Source organism: Prionailurus bengalensis, chromosome C2, assembly GCF_016509475.1.
Source record: "Prionailurus bengalensis isolate Pbe53 chromosome C2, Fcat_Pben_1.1_paternal_pri, whole genome shotgun sequence".
Lineage (NCBI taxonomy): Eukaryota > Metazoa > Chordata > Mammalia > Carnivora > Felidae > Prionailurus > Prionailurus bengalensis.
The window spans coordinates 28,318,708-28,344,288 of record NC_057350.1 but is presented as its reverse complement, the minus strand read 5'-3'; the positions used below and the strand labels follow the sequence as shown (position 1 = coordinate 28,344,288).

At 38.6% G+C, this 25,581-nt stretch overlaps 1 pseudogene; it reads right to left on the bottom strand.

The window, feature by feature from the left end:
* Window positions 1-2,061: 2,061 nt before the first annotated feature.
* On the bottom strand, window positions 2,062-2,502 carry LOC122492335 (annotated as a pseudogene).
* Between the last annotated feature and the right edge of the window lie 23,079 nt (window positions 2,503-25,581).

Sequence of the window (25,581 nt, the reverse complement as noted above, 5' to 3'; positions counted from 1 at the left end):
TTAAACAAGTGGGTAACAGGTGCTACATGCCAGGAACACACTGTACTCTGAATATTTTTGTAAGAAGCTGTTCACTCTGGGGAAAGCATTTCATTTCTCAGTCCTAGTGAATGCCACCTGTGCTTGGTCAGTCACTGGCAGGATGGATACTCTCTTGGTGATGAAAAGGGATTTTATTGGACTGTGGCTAGAACTGTTTCTCCAAATACTTGGGGAAAGAGCTGATAAATTACTTTGCACCTACCATTTTGGACAATCACTGCATGTCTTTTGGGACAAGATATTACACACACACTTTGAATGGAAGGAATAAAGCAAGTTTGAGCAAGGTACTAAGCTAGTGTCTTATTCTCATCTGGGAAAAAAATCTCTCTGCTTTTATTAATATGAAATATAAAACTTGGTTGTGCCAAGATGATGATACTCGTGTAGGGAAAGAGAATAAAATTTGAGATAGAAAGAAGGAAACATTTTTTAGTAGGGCCGAGGGGCCAACCTACATGTTTCTTGCATTAACCTCAGAATTAGCAGCTACATCTCATGCACTTGTCCTAATAAAGGCAATTTACACAGCGCTATGGATAAGAAAAGATTCCCAGAGACAATATTTGTAAGCTATAAATTACTAATACGTATGTACTTATGATGAATAAATTATTTTGCAATATGATGAGCATGATCCTGCTTTAAAAGGAAAAATAAAATTCAGGTTTCTAAAGGAGGATTAACTCCATCCGCCCCTTAGGATATATAATTTTTCTTAAGTCATTTTCATTGCCTAGAGTTTTATGTATGCTAATGGTTGGAACTAATGTGCTTGTCCATAGACAGCATCATCCTAACTCCCCCAGGCAGAGCTGGACTATGATTTAAGCCAGTGCTTGATGAATTTCCTTAGCATGGAGAAGTGCTTCCTCTGCTCCAGCCCCCCTCCCCGGGTGTGGGGGGTGTGAAGCGCTCTCCAGCTCCAAAAGTGTAATGCTGGGTTTATCAATTTAGAGATCAAATTCTTTTGCAAGAATAACGCCATTGAGCTCCATCTGTGATTTAGTGCTCCTTATGTTTACATGCCAGCTTTTAAAAAAATGTTTATTTACTTATTTTGAGAGAGAGAGTGTGTGTGTGCATGCATGTGCGAGGGAGGGGCAGAGAGAGAGAGGGGGAGAGAGAGAATCCCAACCAGGCTCCGTGGTGTCAGTGCAGAGCCCAACTTGGGGAACCTGAGCCAAAATCAAGTACGGGATGCTTAACCGCCTGAGCCACCCAGGCGCCCCTACATGTTAGCTTTTAATTATTCCAGGTGACTACCTCATAGATTTTGAATTGAAAGTTATTGGGAAAAACTAGATGGTATGGGGGAGTTTGTTTTACCGATAACAGGCTGATACGATACCAGCGGTTGCTGAGATCTAAAATCAGAACACTCTAGGCCTGACCCTGATACCATTTCAGTTTATATTTTAAAATATGTATTTCCAGTAGTCTAGAGGAAATTTCTACTTAAATATGTGACCAGATCTACTCCCTGTCTACTTAGACCTGTTTTTCTTGCTTATCTATTCCATTTTGTCAGGAATATTATTATCCTTCTGGTTTCCAGGGCAAGAGGCCAAGAATATGGGTATCATCTTTGCTGCTTTTCTATGTTGCACCTTCCATTAAGCCTCATATTCTCATCTTTTTCAAAGATGATCTTGGATGTGCTCCCCCGTGTGCATGCAGTTAGCTTATAAGCTCCACTGAGCTTTCAAAGCCCACCAGCTGTCCGCCTCCAATCCCCAGCATGTACTCTCTGCCTTCACGGGGCCTCTTTTCACTGCACTTACACTTTGTGAAGGCTTATCCTGCCTCTGGAGCTTTCTTTATACTATTCTTCTTCCCTCAAATGTCCTTCTGCTTCCCAAATCTGACAATTTCCTTTTTCCTTTTTTTTTTTCTTTTCTTTTCTTTCTCTCTCTCTCTCTTTTTCAAAGAAACGTTGTGTTTAATGGTAGAACTTAGCACACTCCAACAGCAGGCATGGGCCTGAAGCAGGAATGGGTCGGCGACCCCCATGGAGTCTTACATGGCAAAGAGGATGAGGAAGTCGATCACCAAACAGAAGACTCTCAGGGCTTCAGACAGGGAAAAGCCCAGAATGGCATAGGAATAGAGCTTCTGCTTGAGAGATGGGTTCTGGGCATAGCCAATGACCAAGCTGCCAAATACCGTTCCATGCCAGCCCCTGAGCCAGCCACCCAACTGTGAGTCCCAGCACCAACAAATTTGGTTACTTTGCCAATGTCCCTCCCAGGAGACGACCCTGGTCTGGAGCTCCCACAGGGCCACCCGGAGTGGGAAGCTTCTGTAGGGTGGCTGTCAGATGGGATCTCTGGCCTCCTCAAGAAGGAGGCAGACATAAGTCTGACTAGATCCCTGGTATGACAGCGGATCAGAAAGGAGGGATGAGACGTGCCCCGTGGTCTGCATTTTCTCAGTCTGCACTCTCACTGTCCCGCTGCCCTTGCTTGGACCATCATGCTTGCCCGGCTCAGGGTGATTCTGACAATTTCCTTTTGATATCATTTCCTTTTCAACTCAACCTAAACATTGTGGTTTAATCACTGAAATGCACTTTTACTAGCACCCTCAATTCCTTTCCTATTTTGTCCCTTTTGAGGCAGTACCCAGCCCAGCCAATATACAACCAAAGATGAATCTACCTTCTTTTTATTTATAACCATTTTTTTTTTGTCTTTACTAGTTAGTTGCCTTTGGTGTGAACATTAAAATTCTACAACGGGGCTGGAGGGTACTATCACACCTTTATTCTAATCCAGCGGGCCCTCCATGGCACTAGGTAATTCTTTCTCTTGTATCTGATTATGGCTCCTTTATATGATTATATGGCTCCTTGTTGCTGTTCAGAATTTATACATCCCTCTTCATAGCACTCATTCAATTTGCATCTTTCTAACCCCTAGCGGTCGACTCTGCCTGACTCTTCAAACGAAAGAGTGGCTCACATAAAATCCATCCTTCCCCATCTTCCCTTCTGTCTCAAAACAAGGTAATCCCTTTACCTTCTCTCCATGATATCCTTCCCCAGACTCCAGCATCTCGGTCATCTTTTTGGAGACATTCTATATTTCTTTTCTTTTTTCCCTTGACTCCTTCTTCCAGAGTATATTGATGTGTTCAAGTTTCCCTCACTTTCAAAATATTGTATCTTAATGCCTCCAATCTGTCATCCTCTCTCATTACCCTACGGAGATTGTTTTCCCTCTAGCCACAAATGACATTCCAATGGCCAAATCACATTTTGTTCCCACATTGCTGGATTTTTTCTATACAAGTTGATGCTTGAGGGGTGCCTGGGTGGCTCAGTCGGTTAGTTGTCCGACTTCGGCTCGGGTCATGATCTCCTGGCTTGTGGGTTCAAGCCCTACATAGGGCTCTGTACTGACAGCTCAGACCCTGGAGCCCTCTTTGAATTCTGAGTCTCCCTCTCTCTCTGTCCCTCTCCCATTCACTTTCTCTCTCTCTCTCTCTCTCTCTTTCTCTCTCTCTCTCTAAAATATATAAACATTGGGGAGCCTGGGTGGCACAGTTAGTTAAGCATCGGACTCTTGATCTTGGCTCAGGTCACGATCTCACAGTTCATGAGTTTGAGCACAATGTCCGGCTCTGCACTGATGGTGTAGAGCCTGCTTGGGATTCTATCTCTCTTTCTCTCTGCTCCTTCCCCGCTTGTGTGCTCTCGTTCTCTCTCTCTCACTCTCTGTCTCTCAAAATAAATAAATAAACTTAAAAAAACTTTAAATAAATAAATAAATAAACATTAAACATTTTAAAAATAATAAACAAAAAAGAAGTTGATGCTTGACATCATTTCTCCCATGGATTCTAGGTGCTAATGTCTCTTGGTTTCTATCTATGTACTGTCCTTCTTCCTTTCCTTTGGCCCAGCCATTGCATTATAGGGTTGGTTTCCTTAGTATGTAAGGGGCTACTCCCCTTGACATCCATTTGTTTTCTTTAGAGTACCATGTGTATCCCAACTTTTATATTCCAAACTCTTTTTCCATATGCAGCTGATGGCATAATCTGTATATCCAGGCCTCTCCCCATTCATTCTCTTCAGTTTATTAGAATTTTGTCTTTAAAAAATGGGTGGGGGGGCACCTGGTTGGCTCAGTCGGTTAAGCATTGGCTCTCGATTTTGACTCAGGTCGTGATCTTATGGTCAATGAGTTTGAGCTTGTGTCAGTTTCTGTGCTGACAGAGTGGAGCCTGCTTGGGATTCTTTCTCCCTCTCTCTCTGACCCCCGCCTGATTTCTTGCTTTCTCAAAATAAAATAAACATTAATATTTTTTTTTGCCTCGTATCATTACCTCATTTAAATATCTCTGGTGTCGGGGCGCCTGGGTGGCGCAGTCGGTTAAGCGTCTGACTTCAGCCAGGTCACGATCTCGCGGTCCGGGAGTTCGAGCCCCGTCGGGCTCTGGGCTGATGGCTCAGAGCCTGGAGCCTGTTTCCGATTCTGTGTCTCCCTCTCTCTCTGTCCCTCCCCCATTCATGCTCTGTCTCTCTCTGTCTCAAAAATAAATAAAACGTTGAAAAAAAAATTAAAAATAAATAAATAAATAAATAAATAAATAAATAAATAAATATCTCTGGTGTCTACAGGATAAATGCCAAACTCTTTAGTGGAGCGTGAAGCTCATCCATATATGGTCTCTGATATTCTGTTCACAGCTGTGTATACTATTCTCCAGCCATACTGGAGTTCTTACCGTAAGCTTTCCTTCTATTGTATTTGTGTATTAGCTTCTTCCCTTCTCCTTAGCTCAAACTCTGAAAAAACCTTCATTACCATGCATAAGACTGCATAATCCAGATATTGAGAAATACTAATACTTGACTTTTCTGAAATTATTTTGTGAGTACCCTGGGGCATGGCCACACCCTGAGAGAATCACCTTTTTTTTTTCCTCCTGAAAAAAAAAAGTGATCACCAAACATCCTGAAAACTTCCATATGGAGTAAGCAATAACATGTCTCATCTTTGAACTAAGGGTTGCAGAAAAGTTTTACATTCTCAGGCCTGGTGACTTCCAGGAATGGGATTGACCTGGCATCCTAGGTTGTGTTTCCACATACAAATTCTGATGTGAGAACATTTGGATGAAAGTGGTTTATTGAGGAGAAACCGGAAAGGACACAGGAAAAGCAGGATATGTGAGCAGAAAAAGCTGAGCAAGGGCATGATTTCACATGAAGCTCCAGCCTGGGCTTGGTCCTGTGGGTAAAATCCACCTCAGATATTGCCCTTCCTGGAGGCAGTGTTGTCTACTTGCAGGAGCAGCCAGTCATTGACTACCTGCTGGATGAAGGTGGCAGGAGTGAGGACTCATAAACTCCAGATACTTCCAACTCTACGTCAGTAGCCAAAGAACAATTGTCTGAGAAAGCTGCAGGTGCAGGTAGTTAGAGGTGGAACACAGAGCTGTGAATGCACATATAGAACTGGCAACAGAGACATGGAGGAACACCAGTAATCTCCACCACACCTGGTTATGGAGAAGCAGAAAAGGAGCTAATAATTACAGAGCTTGTCCTTTCCACTGCCAGCAGAAGTAGGAGCGGAACAGGGAAGTAACAGCTTTGGGAACAAATGGTTCCTGGATTCAGTTCCAATGTGTGAAAGGAGGTGTGTGTGTGTGTGTGTGTGTGTGTGTTGGGGAGTGGGGATTTCCCACACACAAAACACCAAACAGTTCTCGGACACTAGAAAGGATGTCCAAGAATTCAGCTCAGTTCTATGTACTCAGAGACAGCATCAGATTCCACAGGTTAAATTTTCAGCCTTACAAGTCTGCCTCTTCTCCCCGCATCACATGCCAGTCATAAGCCCCAGGCTGTTGCCTGTGTTTCTGACTAACTGGCTACAGATTGGATGTTCTAATGACCTCTTCCTTGGGTTCCATTAATTTGCTAGAGTGGTTTCCAGAACTCAGGGAAACATATTTACCAGTTTATTAATGGGTATGATGGAGAATACAAATCAACAGCCAGATGAAGAAATATATAGGGTGAGATCCTGAACAAAGGGACTTCTGTCTTTTGGAGCTTGGGGCCCCCAAGAGTAGAAGCTTTCTGGAAAAAAAAAGACCCAAACCCTGTCCTGTTGGGTTTTTATGGAGACTTCATAACATTCATGATTGACTAAGTCATTGGTCATCGACTGATTCATCCTCTGGCTCTTCTTTCCTCCATGGGAGCTGGGCAGTGGAAGGGAGACCAAAAGTTCCAGCCCTCTAATCTTATGCTTGGCCCTCCTCACAACTAGCTCACATAGCTCACACCCTTGGTGATGGTGGTGGCGGGTGGGGGTGGGGGGTCCAAAAGTCATCTTCATTAATAACAAGACTCCCATTTCACCTTTATGGCTCTGAAGTGTTTTAGTAACTGTAGATGAAGACTAAATATATCTTAGAAATATATATTTCATCAAATACATGTTTTGTAGAAATCATTACATTACAAACCATCTTCTGGAAAATAGCAAAATCTCCTGACCTCACATGGCCATGTCTAGTGCCACTAGCAAGTGAGGGATGTACCAGGACCTGGACCCCTGTGTCCCAAATAGAGGAAGTGTCGGTGGTCCCTGGCAGGCCGGTGTGCCCAACAGAACAGAGACTTTCTGAAGGTCATTAGCAGCAGAGCAAAAGCACTGGGACAAAACGAGCAGGCCTGAGAGGAATGCCCAGGCAGAGTCATTTCAAAATGCACGCAGCACATATCATGGGAAACTCAGAAATACTAAGCTGTGGGAAAGACACTGAGAGAGATCAGTCAGCAGAATCTCTAAGACCAGTAAAAATTTAGACTACTTTCCCTTAAAGTCCTGGTGACAGACGAGGATCACTGGGCTCTAAACCTCCAACAGCTGCGTGCAGTTAATCCACCAATGAGCCAGGAGATGGAGCAGTAATAGCTCATCTTCTCTTTGGGCTTCAAGACCCAGGAACAGTGTCCCAATTTGGACGAACTCTTTCCTAATTTACCCTAGACTCAGTTTCTCCCTCCTCCTAGTGTAAAGAACACTCAGCTGCTTTCATCACAGAATTGGCTGCACCCTACCGTGGTAGTCTGTGTCTGTCTGACCCAATTACCTCCTTCAGGAAAGGACCTATTACTCATTTCTGGTTCCCAGTATTTAGCATAATATATGGCAAATATTACAGTCCTAATAAATGTTAGTTCGGTGTATAAAGTATCTAGGCCCATGTTTTTCAGCCTTTTGGGTGGCAAAAAAAAAATGTCCAAGGGCCTGATGCAAGCTATGAAAATGTGCCCCAAAACACAGAATCTTGTATACACTAGCCTAGAAGAAATGTTTCAAAACAGAAAAGAAAATTTCACATTGTTACTAGAATGTATGTCCTTCAAACCCAAGACTGACAGTAGAGATCCTCCAAAATGTTTGAAATCCTGGTATGTTCTAACTCTTACAGTAAACCAATAAAAAACTTAAAATCAGTGTAAGCATTAAGAATTTAGGAGCTCGCTCCCAAATTACATGCATCAGCTACTCTGGAGGAAGTTCATAGGAATTGCAATTAGTGTGAAGTGAAGCATTGATGGGAGCCGAGCAAGAAAACAGAAGAGAAGGAAATGAACAGACCTTTTAATGAACAGAGAAAAAGGGCATAACAGGCACACTTGGCCCTGAAAATGAATGGTGGGTAGACAGAATTTTCCCTCAGTCTCATGTCACACTCTAGGTCACCTCATTTGACTACTGAATGAGTCAAGTCTAAGATACCTTAGCAGATGTAGGCAAAGCCTCCTTCTTTATGGATTCGACCTTTTTCAAGTGCCCCTGGGAGCCCCATATTCCCATTTTATTGCTCTGGTCTCAAAATGTTTTTACTTTCTAGATGTTGGCTGCAGAGCCAATGAGACTGGCATCATTTATCTAAGTAAAGGAAATAACTTCCAATATTCATGTTCAATGTGTGAATATTGACAATTTTTGAGATTTGGGGTCATTGGGTGCTCTGTTGTATTTCTACCTTTGATTAAAGTGTAATGGGATATTTTGCATAAATTAAGTTCCAGTGAGTAATTATCAACTAGCTGTTGGTTGACTGAAAACAGATTTAATGAAAGAGGTATCCATTTACACACTTGATTTCTAATTTTGAGACATCTTAAATCTTATTATCTCTTTTACTTTTCTGAACAGATCATGCTGCAGTTTCACACTGCAATCTGAGATTTCACCCTGCAGCCAAATGGGCCCTCAGCTAAATGCTTGAAGGGGAATTGATCAGGCAGCATCCAGGTAGAAGCAAATTTCAGTAAGCAATTATTGAAAGGTAAGTTGAAAATACAACAAATAATAAGCACACCTCTACTGGCCAAAAAACTCACTCCTGTTTCACCATGGCCCTAAAATTTCTAAATGTATGGAAAGAGCTGGAAGTAAAAAATATTCAGATGGAAAAATAATAATATGTTTGGAAGTCTCTTTAAAGTTATCCACAGGGATGAATTGAATCAAGATCCATTTCTTACCATCAATTGTGGTTTAATTGTGGTTAATGTTGTCCTTTTTTCATACATCTTTGTTTGAAGTATATTAAGAGTTTGTAATTTCTGACTATTTATTATAAATTAGCATAGTTCCTTGATTCAAAGACTCAGATATTTCTGAAATTGGGATGCACCTTACAATCTATATGGACATATAAAGGCAAAAGTTGTCTTTAAGTTGATGGCGTGTTTTTCAATCGGTGAAATCTGAGCACGGAGGAGGGGTGGTAAAATAAGACTGTTTAGTCTTCCAAAAACATTTCTCAGAGATGGGTACTTTTAATTGTTGGTTTACAGCTTCTACATTCTCAGTCCACTTTCCCCTTTCATCTCCCATCAGAACTAATCTGTTCAGGGAACAGTTAGGCCAGGCTTTCTGAGAATGCGGTAAGAATGAGATATATCTGGCTTTCTAACCCTGTAAGAAATACCATGCATAATCAATGAATCAATGCCAGGAGATGTCTCTTTGTTACTGATTTACAAACCAGCGTTAGGAAATCACCTTCATACCTGGAAATGTCGCCAAATGGAGTCGGACTGAAGCCTTCAAATAAACCTTAAAACTTTCGAACAAGATCAAGACCAGAGAGCTTCATTTTAGCACCTGGTCATACTTTTTCCCCAAACACAAATCCATTTGTGTTAGAACTGGCCAAAGGGTTTGTCTCATTAAACTGTATTCAAGTGAAAGTATTTTATCAGTGATGAAAAATAAAATGTTATGTCAAAGTTACTTAAAAGGTGATGGGTTGAATGAAAGTCATTTCATGAAACAATGTGAAAAATGGAAAAGCTCTCTTTGATCATAGTTCATAATTGAAGGTTATTTCCATTTCCTAGGTAGTTATTTTGGCAATTAAATCAACTCAAAAGTTTTATCTCTAAAAAAATTAATTGTATGTTGAAAAAGTGAATTGGTATAATGTACTCTGTAAAGGTTAAAAGAGGTTATTCCAAATGTTATTTCAGTAACATTAGATTTGTTATATGCAGAAAAGTTTAAGATATTAAAAAAGTATAAGATGCTAAAAATGTTCTCTGTATGGAAAAATATTCTTTAGTTTTGTTAGTAACAATTGTACTGAGTGCATAAATTTATTACTCAAAACTGCTAATTTAAATTCGTGTTTCTGAGGGTGATACCAGTCTATGCTGGTATGTAACATGTTATTTATAAATCTCAGGATTTATGATATTGATACTGATATTTAATTTTTAATATCTTTATTGAAGTATAACTGACATACAATAAATTGCATATATTTAAAATACACAATTTAATAAACCGCGCCACAACTTGATGATGTTCTGTTCATTTCTTTCCAGTCTTTTTTTCACTCTCTGTCTCATTTGGAATAGTTACTATTGCTATGTCTCCAGGTTCAGTAGTCTTTTCTTCTGCAGCATCTAATCTGCAATAAAAGCCACCCAGTGTATTTTTCATCTCACATGTTGTAATTTTCTAGGGAAAATCTCTAGACATTCACTTTGGGTCTTTTTTATATCTTTTATTCCTTCACTTAACATTTTGAAAATGTGAAATACAATCATAGTTGTTTTAATACCCTTGTATGTTAATTCTAACATCTGTATCAGTTCTAGGTCAGTTCAATTGATTGAACTTCAGTATGGACTGTATTTCCTGCTTTTTTTTATGTGCTAATCATCTTTGGTTGCCAAACATTGTGGATTTTACCTTATATGATGGTGGCTATTTTTGTATTCCTATAAATGTTCTTGTGTTTTGTGCTGGGGCATGGTTAAGTTACTTGGAAATGGCTTGACTTTTTCAGATCTTGCTTTTAAGAATTGTTAGGTGGGATCAGAGTAAAGTTTACTGGGACTAATTATTCACCACTACTGAGGATAGATCCTTTTGAGTTTTCGACCCAATTCCCTGTGAATTCTGAGGTTTCCCAGTATGGCTGATGAGAACATGTGCCATTCCAGACCCTATGTGAGCACCAGCCACCATTCTAATCTTTTCACATGATTCTTTCCCAGCTTTCAGGTAGCTTTCTTGTGTGCCTGTGCTGATCGATGCTATGTTCAATACTACTTGAGAGGAACCCTCCGGGTTTTTTTTCTTAATGCATCTCTATCCTCTCCAGTCCTGTGTCTCGAGAACTCAGGCTTCCTTGGTCTCCCCAGACTCTCTGCTCTATCCCTCTGCCAGGATCTTCTTGGGCCCCTTCCCCTATCCTGCAGCCTGTAAGCTGGGGCTATTGTGGGGTTCATCTCTCTAGGACCACTTCTTTTGTTGCCTGATGTCCAGGGTCTTAGAAGCCATTGTTTCAAATATTTTTGAATATTCTTCTCCCCCCGCTCCTCCTCCTTCCCTTCTCCTTCTTCTTCTTCTTCTTCTTCTCTCTTCCTATTATTACTTTGGTTATTTTAAGTGGGAAAGTGAATTTAGATCTTGTTACTTTATCTTAGCCAGAGGTAGAAATCTACATATCCATATCACACACACACACACACACACACACGTATATATATGAATTCACATATATAGCTGAATGACTATCCTATGTATTGATCCAAGCAAATAACTGTCTGGAATTTTTACAGAAAAGTATTAATACCGACTTTCCAATCCTGTAGGAAATATATATTATCTGGCCTTGATATTGTCCAAAAGTTTTGTTTGAATGTTTCAGTATGACTCCATGTGGCAACATTGCAAAGTATGAAGGTGGTTCACTATATTATGGTATATAAATCACTGCTTTTTCTCTATTCCAAGCCCCTATCCCAGTATGATGGGATAAAAATTGGTATATTATTTTGATGAGAAGAACTTTAGTGATTTTGAAAGTTTTTCAGAGTTTCTTTTCTATCTTCTTAATCATGTTTTTGCTCAATTCTCTTTTCAAAGGTACTGAATCTCCTTCATGATAACCTGTTATAGCTATACAGAAGAATTTGTTAAACCTTGCCCATTTTAGGACATGGTTTCATAGGTCATCAATAGACTTTTCCTAAGAATATATGGACTACTGAAAGGAAAAAAAGTTATTGAAAATAAATTGGAAAATATTTCAGTTATTTTAGAAATGGGCTCTTTATGTAAATCATTTCCCTGTGCCATATACAAAAGATATCTTTAACAAGGTGCTTGTTCTTGAGAATCACTGTTAAAAGATACAAAAAGTATTCTTTCTCGGGAGTTAAGTGTGGCTTCCAGGGTTTGATAATAAAAGCAGGACTATTCATGCATAATAGGATCAGATTTTTTTTTTTTTTAAGCATGCCTTCCTTTGCTATTCTGGACAGGTGTTTCCATAGTGCAATTTAAACTACAAAAATGGCTCATAATTGCCAACACCTAATTTAACATTCTGAAGCTAATCATAAAACAACCTCCCCTTTCACAGGAAAGACAAAGTCTCAGCTGGGCTTTAAATCCTGATTATATGACAAGGTTCCAATTGAAATTTTAGCTATCAACCAAGTGACCTTCAATGACCACAAGCTGGGAAGCTTGGTAACTAATCTAAACACATCTCTAGGCAAACCCCCCACCTCAGCGTTAGTTTCCAGACTCTTGCATTATTCACCTCATGAAAAAAGCAGAATATGAAAAGCAAATGATTGTGGCAACCTTCAACCCTCAATTCTTGAAAGGCCAACCGCAAGCTGTGAAAATATTCCCATAACCCTATTTCCTGTGTGGGAGCTTAGGATACTGATAAAATGTTTATATTGTCAGCCCACATGTAGCAGTCAGTAATTTCTTCTGCTTTTAAGAAAGTGTTATTTGAAGAAACAGTATTGCTCATATTAAAATAAAAGAAATCCTGCATTAATACTACTTGCAGATCATAATAAAATCATACTTAATTTTTTACTTCCCATAATCCTTTTCAGCAAATTTCAGTTTGAGAGCTTAACTATTAATCATTTTATGTAAACTTTTCCTTCTCTTCATAACGAAATTCTCCCATAACAAGATTGTAGGTTTATAAGACTTCTTCTTTTCCAAGTACACTAAAAAAAAAAAAATCCTGGCATAGTGGCCTATGACAAGAAATACTTTACTCCTATCTTTAGGTAAGATTGGTAAACCCATTGGCTCTTAATTGATAAACCATAAATTTCTTGAAGGCAATCCATTTTTTCAACCAAGTTTGTACTATCCACCATGATCAGTAGTTTGCTTAGCACAAAGCTGACACTATTAAACATTTGTTGAATGAATGCTGGACTTTACTAATATAATGAATGAACAAATTGATTTTCTCTATGGCTACAGTGATTATGTCCCTGAGGATTTTTTTCCTGATTTATAGCTTTATGTCTATAAAATTTTGCCAAAGGCATATGATTAAATCACACTTAATTATACATTTAACAAGGTGTCTATCCTTAAATTGAATTCAATTTTGAATTCCATTTCTTGCTATATTTAATTCAACAGCATTTTTTAAAACAAAGCAGGAAATACATCAAAAATCTGTGTCAAGTAAAGGAATATGTAGGTTTTATTTGAGTACACTCAACCTTTTTCTCGTACATATTTTGGCTGACTTACATAAAACAACATATACAATAGTTTCATTAGAATAAAGTAGAAGAAAGAAGGTTATGGATAAAAGAACAGACAGACATGCCAACCACAAAGGCCAACAGAGTGGGTACGATCGTACATAAAAATTGGCCGAATGTTTTTTGGCAGCCAAGACAAAAAAAAAAAAAAAAGAGAGAGAGAGAGAGAAGAAGAAGAAACACAATGAGTTATATAATTCACTAATAGAAAAGAAGAAAATTTACTACTTTCTCAAAGAAGGCACATTTTTTCCTGGTACTAAACTCAGAGCAAGTTCTCATGTGGGTCTTAGGTAGGGAACATTGAGTAATTTAATGGACAATGTCCTTATACTAATTTCACAGCAAATGCAGAAATGGGCCTCATGTGGCTCTTTCTTGTAAAGGCCTTCAATAAAAGTCGAAGGCATAATATTAAAACACCAGGGAGGAAGACAGTTCTGGGAGGGCCCAGCGACTGAGATGCCAGTGTGTGTTCAATCCCGATCCAAAGGTAGAACATAGAAGGCTGGGTTGTAAAATGCTTCAATCAGTTTCTGGTTGAAATTTCATATTTGTTAGGAGCTGGAAGCAGCAAATTCTTCAAGGTAACCCTCTGGTGAGGGGCTTGGTTGAGGTTTTGATGTTTGTGGTTAAAAATATACTAGTAAGACTTAGAATTTATACTAGCAATTAAAAATCCAATATATAATGAAAAAATTCAAAACTTGAACCAGGGTTGTGGTCTGAATCTCCTCATTCCACAAGATGGTGGAATATGAAAGGTTAGCCAATATGGCAAGTTTCTTACTCTTTTTCATCAAGAGACTTCTAATGGCAGGGTCAAGTTAAACTGTTTACCCTAGGATGTGTGGTATATTCCCAAAGGTTTGCTCCATAAATCAATAATCTCTTTAAAATCTCAACTCAAGATTTTAAAATGCATACACATTATTATTCCATAAAATACCTGTATTTGTTTTAATATGAAAATAATGGCAGAATGAAATGCTGATGAAGGTGTGGAGCAACATGAGTCTCCTTCATCGCTAGTGGGATTGTAAAATGGTACAACCAACTTACAAAACTAAATATAGTCTGCCATACAGACCAGCAATCACACTTCTTGGTTGTTACCACAATGGAGTTGAAAACTCATGTCTGCACAAAAACCTGGACGTGGATATTTATAGCATCTTTACTCATAATTGCCAAAGCTTGGAAGCAACCAAGATGCCCTTTAGTAGGTGAATAGATAAATGACCTGGGGTGCATCCAGACAATGCAATACTATTCAGCACTAAAAACAAATGGGCAATCAGGCCATAAAAAGACATGGAGGAATCTTAAATGGATATTACTAAGTGAAGGGAGCCAATCTGAAAGAACGATATACTGTATAATTCCAACTGTTTAATTTTTCCAGAAAGAAAATATGGAGTCAGTAATAAAATCAGTGGTCGCTACAGGCCGGGAAGAGAGGGGGATGAAAGGCAGAACACAGAGGGTTTTTAGGGCAGTGAAACTACTCTGTGTGATACTTTAACAGCACATATATTTGTCCAAACTCATAGAATGTATGACACCAAGAGTGAATCCTAATAATAACTATGGACTTTGAGTGATAACAATGTGTTTGAACGTAGATTCATCAGTTGTAACCAATGTACTACTCCGGTGGGGGATGTTGGTAATAAAGGGAGGCTGTGTATGTGTGAAGGAAAGGGATATATGGGAAATGTCTGTATCTTCCATTCAAATTTACTCTGAACTTAAAGCTGTTCTAAAAAAAATGAAGTGTATTTTAGGAAATGTTTTAAATAAACTCTAAAAAGATAAGCCTTGTTTATAGACTAGCTTTGAGGGCTGGCTGGCCCACTTCTCTAAAGGTAAACCTAATCCGGTTTGAGTAGCACAGCCAGAGACAAGCAGGGTGATTGTAGTTGAAAAACTGTCCATGTACAAGTCCACCTGTCCACTACAGCCCTAAGTGAAACCAGTGAATGTTCTTACAGAAAGCCGAATTCTGAGTATCACGGTCTCCCAGAGTGTTTGCTGGGAATACCGGTGAAGAACAACTTTAACAATTGACTTGCTATGGGAACTTCAATGAGTCCCACAGCTTGAATGTCCATGAAGCTTTACTTTTTTTTTTTAATTTTTTTTAATGTTTATTTATTTTTGAGACAGAGAGAGAGACAGAGCATGAATGGGGGAGGGGTAGAGAGAGAGGGAGACACAGAATCTGAAACGGGCTCCGGGCTCTGAGGTGCCAGCACAGAGCCCGACACGGGGCTCGAACTCACGGACTGTGAGATCATGACCTGAGCTGAAGTCGGCCGCTCAACCGACTGAGCCACCCAGGCACCCCTATGAAGCTTTACTTTTTTCAGACACAGTAGTGAGTCCTTCTTCCTGATAATAATGGATCATTCAGAGTTTGGGCTTTTGGGGTTAAAATCAAATAAAACTTCTGCTGTGAATTTTTCCATTTAAAACTAATAAAACAGGGGTGCCTGGGTGGCTCAGTTGGTTGAGCATCTGACTTCAGCTCAGGTCATGATCTCATAGTTGGTGGGTCCGAGCCCCATGTTGGGTTCTGTGCTGACAGCTCAGAGCCTGGAGCCTGCTTCGGATTCTGTGTCTTTCTGTCTCTCTGCCCCGCCCCTGCTCGTACTCTGCCTCTCTCTCTTTCTCTCTCTCAAAAATAAATAAACATTAAAAAAACATTTTAAAAACGAATAAAACAATAACTAACACTTATTTAGTTCTTGGAATGTGGTTTTATATGCATTAACTCATTTAATCCTTATGGTCACCTATGAGGTGGGTACTATCCATTTTGCAAGGGTAGAATTTAAGGCCCAGAGAACATAAGTGACTTGCCAATGGTCACACAGCTAGTAAGTGGATGAATAGGGATTTGAACTACTCAGCTTGACTTCAGAGTCTTTTAGTGAGTATGCTAAACTGCTTTGAGATTATTCTGTTTAAAATATTTTAGTTCTATAATCTTGAGTTACTTCAAGTCTGCATGTGGCCTAGAACTATCTTCATAAATGCATCAGGGCCAAAACAGTCTCCGGGTGAGACTATGGAGATGCAGCCGTTCTTGTTCTCCCTCAGCATTCTATTTTACTTCCCCCATTTCAGCTACTTTCTCCAGAGTTCATGGATTTCTTCCTCCACGACAACTTTACCTCAGGCATATGCCATCATGCCCTCTGAAACACATCTCATGTTTCCATTATACAGTTTCTGCTTTTACTCCTGGCTTTAACCAGCTCAATCAATCACTCAGTGCTTTACAGTACATATTCTGAGAGGAAATCTTGGGCTCGCTCCTTCTTCTTCTTCTTCTTCTTTTGTTTTTTTAATCTCAGGCCATACCATAATTTCCAGCCAGCCTAGTGTGTTGGGGCCCTGACCTGGTCTTCTCGGCAGTGGCTGAGAGAACTGACATTTAGTGTATGGAGGCAGGACAGTTCAAGGAACGATGATGCTGATGAGGCATTTCCCTAGAAGGGTGTGTGAGTGTGACAGGCTTTCTCAGATTTGGAATATCCAGTACAAAGTTGAAGGAGATGTGATAATGTTCTTGTGAACTTCCTTGAAGAGCTTAGTTCGTTCGATTACCACGTTTCCTTTCTTTATCAAATATATCTTGGCAAGCTACTATTAAACCATTTGTATGAGAGGTGATATTGTTTCAATGGGCATCTGTGGCTTGTCCAGGCCCCTAAAGTTCTTAATCAGTACAAAAATGCTCCCTGGCTTGCAATGAATGAACACTTGAAAGCGTTTTCAAATGTCTAGAACGTTAGCACTCGTCGAGATGAGTTTTCATGCTGGCTTACTCCTTGCATGCTCAATTTCGAATTTACAAAAACAAAACACACACACACTCTTTGTTGGGTGAACTTTTGCCACTTTCCAGGCAGCTACAATTTTGCCTTCTTCCTCTCTGGTTATATTCCGAGTTCACAAGACCATCCCTCCCCTATGATCTCAGACTGTCTTTGTTTATGTTCTGTGTCACCGCATCACCATCACCACTGGTTTCAAATGCTTGATGTCCGGCTAGAGTTTTACTATTTAAGTGTTTCATATCCACTTAGGTAGGTGCTAATTTTGTAGAGAAATAACTGAATTTATTTGTAATTTTGCTAATTGTAAAATTGTAAAATTTACAAAATTGTAAAATTGTAAAATTGCTAATTTTGTAGAGAAATAACTGAATTTCTAGACAGACAAATCAGTCAAAAGAATGAGGTGAGTGGTTTTGTCTAATACCTATTAGAAAAATCTGTGCTTTGAAAGCGATAGCTTCTTCACAGCTGTTTTGCTTTTATTTGTGCCGATAGAATTTTACTTTCAAGCAATGAAAAAAAATATAAGATTAAAGGTGGGTGTTTAAATCTGAAACTTTTTCCGACAGTGATATGCAATCATACTTTCTTTTCTTTACCAAAACCTCATGTTAAGAGGATTATCTTTTATAAAAAAAAAAAAAAAAAGAAAGCTTGATAAAAGTTCTGGAAACTATAGCCTGAGAGGCAAGAGCTCCTTCTTTCATGGCAAGAACAATGTATAAACTGATGTCAGATTTCCAGCAAAAGCAGTGGTTATCTTCCTGATATATTGGGTGTAAAATACTAGATGGGAATACTGTATTTCTTTTGAAAAGAAAGAGACAAGTTTTGTCTCACTTGAGACAAGTTTTTATCATACTAAATATTTTAAGCTATGCAATTTTGAAACAGCAAACTATAAGAACAATAACCAGAGTGATAACACGTGATATTTACTCAATTAGTTGGTCATCTTGTATTGCTGGCTTGCTAGAACATTTATAAACTACTCTCGAGACTTCAATGGCCCTTGTCTCTGTCTTGTCACAAATCTTTGACATTCATTTACAAATATATATGTTACATATTTATTTAAAATAATTACTTACATAACATATGTGATTACATACAACTATATTATAACCAAAATGTGCATCTTTCCTCTTTTTTGTGACACGGAATATTTTTTGTTGTTTTATCTGTATGTTTGTGTTTTGGTACTTACTGGTTTGTATGACAATCATTATTTGCCAAAATACTGCAACTTCAAGGGCATTACTTTTATTTCATGTGGTCAAGGAAATGATCATATTTAAAATTAAAACCACTCGGGAAATTCTGGCATATATAATACATTTTAACAGAGAATTCAAAATTAAGAGTCTAAAAAACACATTCCTTTGGAAATGGGATGCTGTAAGTGAAATCACACACATCATAGCACTAGTTTATAATAGGGTGACCTCATTTTAATTATTTTCGGAATATGAATTAAGCCATTGTAGGTGATCCTTTAAACAGTGGGTCTAGGAAAGATGGAAAACATTTTTACAGCCTTTGAGAAAAAGGATGTGATCATTTGGAAACATACCATTAAAGACTTAATCCTAGTCACAATACAGAAAGAGGTAATTGCACAGACCTTTCCAGAAGAAACACAGAGGATGTGAGGTTAGTAAGGAGAGAAAGCGGTTTAAAGTGAGGCACATCTGGGATTGTTAAGGACAATCGGAAGCCATAACATAAAGAAGACAAAAGGTGAGTGTGTCCTCCGATCCGTGGCCATCTGGCTCAACAGACTTTATATATTGAGCAAGCATTGTCTCAAAGACTTCTTTTTTCTCTTTCTGACCTCAGGCTACTGGAAAACTGTAGTTTCTACAAAGTCAACCTTTTTGTGGAATCCCCATTGATTCAGGAGTGACATGTTTTTGAAAATTTTTCAGTTTGTGAGTCTTAACTTCCTACTTGCTATTCTCAATGTCCAACACAATTTATAGTTTACTAAAATTACACACAGGTTGTCATTCTATTGTTTATTTAACTCAGCAAATGTAGTGAATGTAGTGATTTTTCCATGAACAAGCAGTAGTTTCAACTCCTGAGCAAAAGGTTGAAACAAGTACACACCTGATGATTTTTTTTTTAATATTCAGGATGAAAACTGAAATATGTTCTTTTTAAATCAATGAAGAAAAAAGGGTCCATTTTCCTTGGGAAGAAAAATGCAAATTTTTCTTTCAGTAAAAATGGTATGGATCAAACATATGAAATTACCTGTTTAAGAATAACTGATGGATGTATTTTTAGTATAGTTATAGATTTCTAGAATAACTGAGCAGAAAATACAAATAATTTGATATACTCTTTTCACTCTTCAGTTTTCCCTATTATTAACACCTTGCATTAGGGTGGTTTATTTGTTATAATTAATGAGTGACCATTGATGCTTTCTTATTAACTATAGTCTATTATTTATATTAAGATTCACACTTTCTATTGTACAGTGCTATGGTTTAACAAGTACATAATAATACGTATCCACCATTACAGTTTTATACATAATAATTTCACCACCCTAAAAATTCCCCGGGTTCCACCTATTCATCCCCTTCCTCCTTCCCTTGGACCCCTGGCAACCACTGACCTTTTCACTGTCTCTGTAGTTTAATCTTTTCCAGCATGTCATGTAGTTGGGATCATAGTTGTAGTCTTTTCAGACTGGATTCTTTCATTTAACAATATGCGTGTAAGGCTACTCCATGTCTTCATGGTTTAATAGCTCATTTCTTTTTGGCACGGAATAATTCTTTAAATGTGAAAAATTTCTGAGACCAAATATAGCACTGAAAAATAAGAATGTATCTTTAAGTAAAATTGAGTATCAAAAGTTGTTTATTTCAGATGCACAAATAGTCTTTAAAGATCACTAGGCTCAACAAAATTCCTTTTAGTCTGTGAAATGTATTAGCCTCGTTTAGATTTTGCAGTACCACTAACATGCCTCTAAATCATACTCAATTCCTTTGTTACTCATCTGTAATACTTGGACCATCTGGTTGTATTTGATAGAGTGGTATACCTCATTAATCAGAAGGATTGGCCGATAATCAATATTCTATGTATCCCCAAAGCCATGAGAATTGGTCCTTCTCTTCTCTGTCCTTCCATATTGTTTCCTCCCCTCCCCTTCACACCCCTGACTTAGATATTAATATTCTAACTTATCAGGGAATTTTTTCTTCTGGCAGCGGATGAATAACCATGAAACAGCAGGACATTTCTCTATGGCTGTTTCTCTGCATCTCATCTTATCTGTGGTTGATGATTAGTTGCTTCTAGAATGTTCCATAAATATAAATTTCCACTGAAATGAAAAACACATGAAACTAAACCAACAAAGGGAATTAGGAGAACTGAATTGTTCATCAGATCTGGTATCTCCTATTTATATGTGCTCAAGCATGATTACTTAAATGAGCATTTTTTAAGGCCAGTGTACTAACCATAACAATTTCTCTGACTTGTAATAAAAAAAGTTTTAAAAATAATCTATTTTTCTTACGCTTGCATTCCAAACCGCATACAGTAGTAGTTTTTGTTTTCATTAATAGGAACCAGGTCATTATGTAAGTGTTTCTTGAACATATGTTTGAGAAAGCCATTGGAATGATCTAGGCAAGACTGCTTTGTAACCACAAAAGATTAGAATAAATTTAGTATACTAGAAAATATAATTGAATAGTATAATTAAAGCTTCATTGTTCTTCTAAATAATTTGCTTAAACAGAAAGACAGCTTGTAAAATGGCTTAGATCCAGTATTTTTGGTCTGCTTCCTTTTTCTAGGAACCATATTGATTGCAGTTTTAGAAATAAAGCTATTTAAACAAAATCAATTAAAACAATATTAAGAAGGCCATGCACATATTTATAAAAATCAAATGATCTGTTAATTAAAAAGCACAACCCATCAGTAACATTGAAGCTTGAAATTTCCATGGCAACAGTTAAAAAAACTTAACAGCACACATTTTATTTACTTTGCAAAAGAGATAGACCCAGTAAAACAGGCTGATGACCTAATACAGGGTGGGTTTATAGTCGTACGTTTGAGCCAGTAAATTGAGAAGTGTCAGCAAGATTGGCAGGGAAAATAGACTTGAAGTCACAGCATATACATGTATAGTAATGACTATTACATTGGAAAAATATAAGTAACGTTAAATAATCTACTTATGTGTGCTTTTCGGTCGTAAATTTCCACATCGCTGTGTATGAAAACATTGATTATTTTTACAAACATAGAATCACCTCCATAGCATTACACTTTTTTCCATTTTCAGTGATTTATTGTTGGGAATACTCCATTTTATCTTCTCTTTGGCTTTATTTATTTATTTATTTATTTATTTAATTTTGAGAGAAACAGAGAGCATCAGTGGGAGAGGGGCAGACAAGGAGAGAGACAGAGAATCCCAAGCAGACTCTGTACTGTCAGCATGGAGCACAACGCGGGGCTCAAACTCACAAACCATGAGATCATCACCTGAGCCAAAACCAAGACTTGGACACTTAACCAACTGAGCCACCCAGGTGCCCTGGCATATTTTTAAGAACTTAATTCCCCCAGGGCATTTTCAAATCTTCCTCACCCCTCTCCCTTTTTAGTCCATTTGTATTCATTAATGTAGTAACAGTTTCATCTACTTATTTATCCTTTTTTTCTTCATTTTCAATTATGCTGGATATTAAATTACTGTCCTCCTACCCCCAGACAACTGCAAACTCTGCTTGTATTCAGATTTCATCACACCGGAATTCTTGACAGTCAAGTGTACAAATAATTCGACGTGTGTACATCTATCACATATATTCTAAATGTTGTTTGTTTAATAGTAATAAAAATGAATATCAACAAATCAATGATGCCTTATTGTAGAAAAATCATAAATGTAAAGATATATAAGTTACTTGATAGTCTGTGCTCTCAGGAGGCATATGAGTTATGAGGGAGATGTTATGAATATAAATGAAATTACAGCAAACAACATGAGGCTCTGAATAATCAGCACTTAGGAAGTGAATGCAGAACAAAGAAGCTGAGGGGACAGAAGAGGGAGGAGCCATTCAGCATTGGATGATCAGGGTAAGTTCTGCCAAAGGGGGTCGGCTTTGCTCTGCGTCCTGAAGGATGAATGATATTTAAGTAGCGGAAAAGGAGGAAAAAGACTTCCCAGAATGAGAACAGAGTGAACTAAGGCAGAGAGAATGTGTTTTGTGTCAAGGTGTCTTGGGGACACTGAAGAGACAGAAACAGAATATTCATGTAAGGCCCTAGCGAAAGATGAGGCTGCAAAAACAGACTGAGTCCAGATTTTGGTAGACTCTATATTAGGGTAAATAGTCCTAGTTATGAGCACCAGATGATCATTTTGTGGGTTGTCAGCAGGGCTATGGGTGCTCTTTGGACAGATTAATCAGACAGTAGTATGAAGGCTGCTTTGCCAGGGGAAGTCTGGAGGCAAGAATTCGGTCAGGGAATCTATGTGGAGGGAATTGCTGATAGGTGGTGAGGTGAGGATGGTCTAGCAAAGATTAGTTTTAGTGACATTGAATTTGAAGTGAATGACAAAGTAGTCAGTGGAGATGGAAATATCCATTTGAAGATTGTTGTAGGAGAGAATTTGGATTTAGAATTCATTCCAATTAGGAAAGTTTGACTAAGTTCCTCTGCTTCCTTAGATATCTAAAATGAAGCCATTGAGAGCCACCTGGGTGGCTCAGCCAGTTAAGCATCCAAGTCTTGATTTAGGCTCAAGTCATGATCTCACAGTTTGTGGGATCCAGTCCAAGCCTTCCATCGGGTTCTGTGCTGACATTGTGGAGGTTGCTTGGGATTCTCTCTCTCCCTCACTCTCCCCCTCCCTTGCTCGTGTTCTTTCTCTCTCTGTCTCTCTCTCTCTCTCAAAAGTAAATTATTTATTCATTTTTGAGAGAAAGAGAGAACATGAGCAGGGGAGGGGCAGAGAGAGAGAGAGAGAGAGAATCCCAAACAGGCTCTGCACTGTCAGTGTGACCGATGTGTGGCTCGAACTCACTAACCACCAGATCATGACCTGAGCCAAAACCAAGAGTCGGATGTTAAACCGACTGAGCCACCCAGACACCCCTGAAAAAAAAAATTTTAGGTGAAGCCATTGAAAGTAATGGCCCATTGAACGGATGACAGCTTTGAGGGAGAAAAAATACATAAAGAACAAAAATTGGAGAGAAGGCCAAGTACTGCATCTGGGGACTCTAGTGTTCTCTTGAGAAGTGGAATCATAATAGGAAATAAAGAAGTTGTTAGAGAAATAAGAAGACAAGAAGAAGGTAGCCTTGCTGAAGTTAAGCAAAAGAGGGATTGATGTACCCAGTTAAAACCAATGTCCACCTGCCAGAGACTAAGGTGGAGCATTTGTTTGCTCATGATTCTTCACTACGTAGTTCACACATCCTTAGGAAATGCTTCATGTAACTGAATATACTTCTTCACTGTCAACAAGTACCAACCTACCCTGTGAACTGTTGCAGAGTGATTTATAATGTTAATAAGACCTAGAAAACTTGTTTTCCTTATGTTTGTGGATGCATGTCAGTCAAAACATTCAAAGGCATAACCATGATGGCATGAAAAACTCTGGAGCCAAGTTTTCTTCTCTTTCCTATTGTGCTGATTTCAGAAACCAACTATTAATCACAGAGAATACAATAAAACATGATCAGATCTTTTTTTAATCCCCAAGTGCAAAGTGACTAAAAATTTGCTAAGGCAATGTTCTGTCGGTGTATGCCCAGATGCAGATGTTGCTCGTGATAAGAGTGTGAGAGTGTTCTGTTCTGTATAGGGATTACTCTTGGCACACTAGATCGATGCACCTGTGCATACTAGCATATAAGAACAAAGGAGGAAAAGTCAGTAGATTTGGATTCTGCTGTACTGGAGATTGTGCAATATGATTACTGAAGTTGGCTCCATTCGTTGTGTCCAGAATAGAAACCACTGTGATCATCCATCAGCCTTGAGAGTGCAATGTACAATTCTGGCTAAGGGGTAGTTGCTTCTTGGGATAATGTATTCATCCCTTGGGTTAAAGGTAAGAATGAAAAACTTGCTGAGGTTAAATTACCATCACTTTGCCCTGATGACTTAAAATACTAGATGAGGGTTGTTACTGGGCATCTCCTCTGCTGACGTTGCCGCATCCAGATGAGAATTTGGGAGACTTGTTACATAACTGAGGCTGTCGGTTCAGCTCAGCTGGGAGAATCCTGGACTAGCTTCAGTCTTCCTGCTGCTTCTGGCTTAGTTGCATGATCCTGAGCAAGTCACTGAACCCATTTTGCGGCTGATGCTCTCAGGAAAGAAAGAGATGTATCTATTCCACAATGAGATACAGGAATATTCTTTTAAAAAGTAGAAAGCATGGTGGAATGGGTAGCTTTAAGAAGTGTTCCTGGACTTAGGTAATACCTACTTATTTTCTTCTAGGTTTATTTCAGATTGGTAATGAAGAATATATACATATATTTTAATTTTGTAAGAGCTCTTCAAGCAGAAATTTGCCATTTCTGGAAAATGAAAGTGGTTCCAAACTTGGAATCACATTTTTAGACACTGCAACCTGGTTTCTCACCAAATGTCTATATCTTCCTACTGGACTTTTCATGCTTTTCACTTTTTGTTGTTGTTGCTGTCTTTTCTCTTCCTTTCGGAGCCTCTCTCTCTTCCCACCCCCGCCTCTTCCACCTCCCCATCTCTGCTGTAGAAAAGCATTTATTTTCAAACAACAACGGTTCTTTGTTTTATATTAATACATTAAAAAAATACTCTTTGAGATAAACTCTGAAGAGCAGAAATCACTGTACAATTTTATGAAAGGCAGGCCCAGCAAAGACTAGTTTGGGTGATGTGAATATCACACTGAAATTATCTAAAATTTAGTTTGGGACTGAAAACTAGTAGGAATAGCACCATCTTGTAGTAAAACCAGAGTCGGAATGGACTTTTTCCATCAGGTGATAGTTACTAACAACACGGTAATAGAGGATGGAAATTTTAGCTTAGAATATAATAAATAGTAGAAGGTACCAAAACTTCAAAAATTTGCATAAATCTGTTAACTACAGAGAGTTGGAAATTTTGAGAAAAGTGTATTCATTCCTAGGTAGTACAAGATACACTCCTGTGAAAGAATATTGTTTGGAGAAACTGAAAATTGTATGATTTACTGAACATTAAGCAAACTTGACTGTAAGGTGATCTCCTATTTTCTAAAGAGAAGTTCCTAAAGAGTTTGTGTGTGTGTGTGTGTGTGTGTGTGTGCTTTTTTTTTTTTTTTGCCAACTTGTTTATTTATGAGAGAGAGAGAGAGAGAGAGAGACAGAGCGTGAGCGAGGCAGGGGCAGAGAGAGAGGGAGACACAGATTCTGAAGCAGGTTCCAGGTGGTGAGTTGTCAGTGCAGAGCCCGACTCAGGGCTCGAACTCACAAACCATGAGATCATGATCTGAGCCAAAGTTGGGGGCTTAACCAACTAGGCCACCCAGGCACTTCTGGATGCACAATTCTA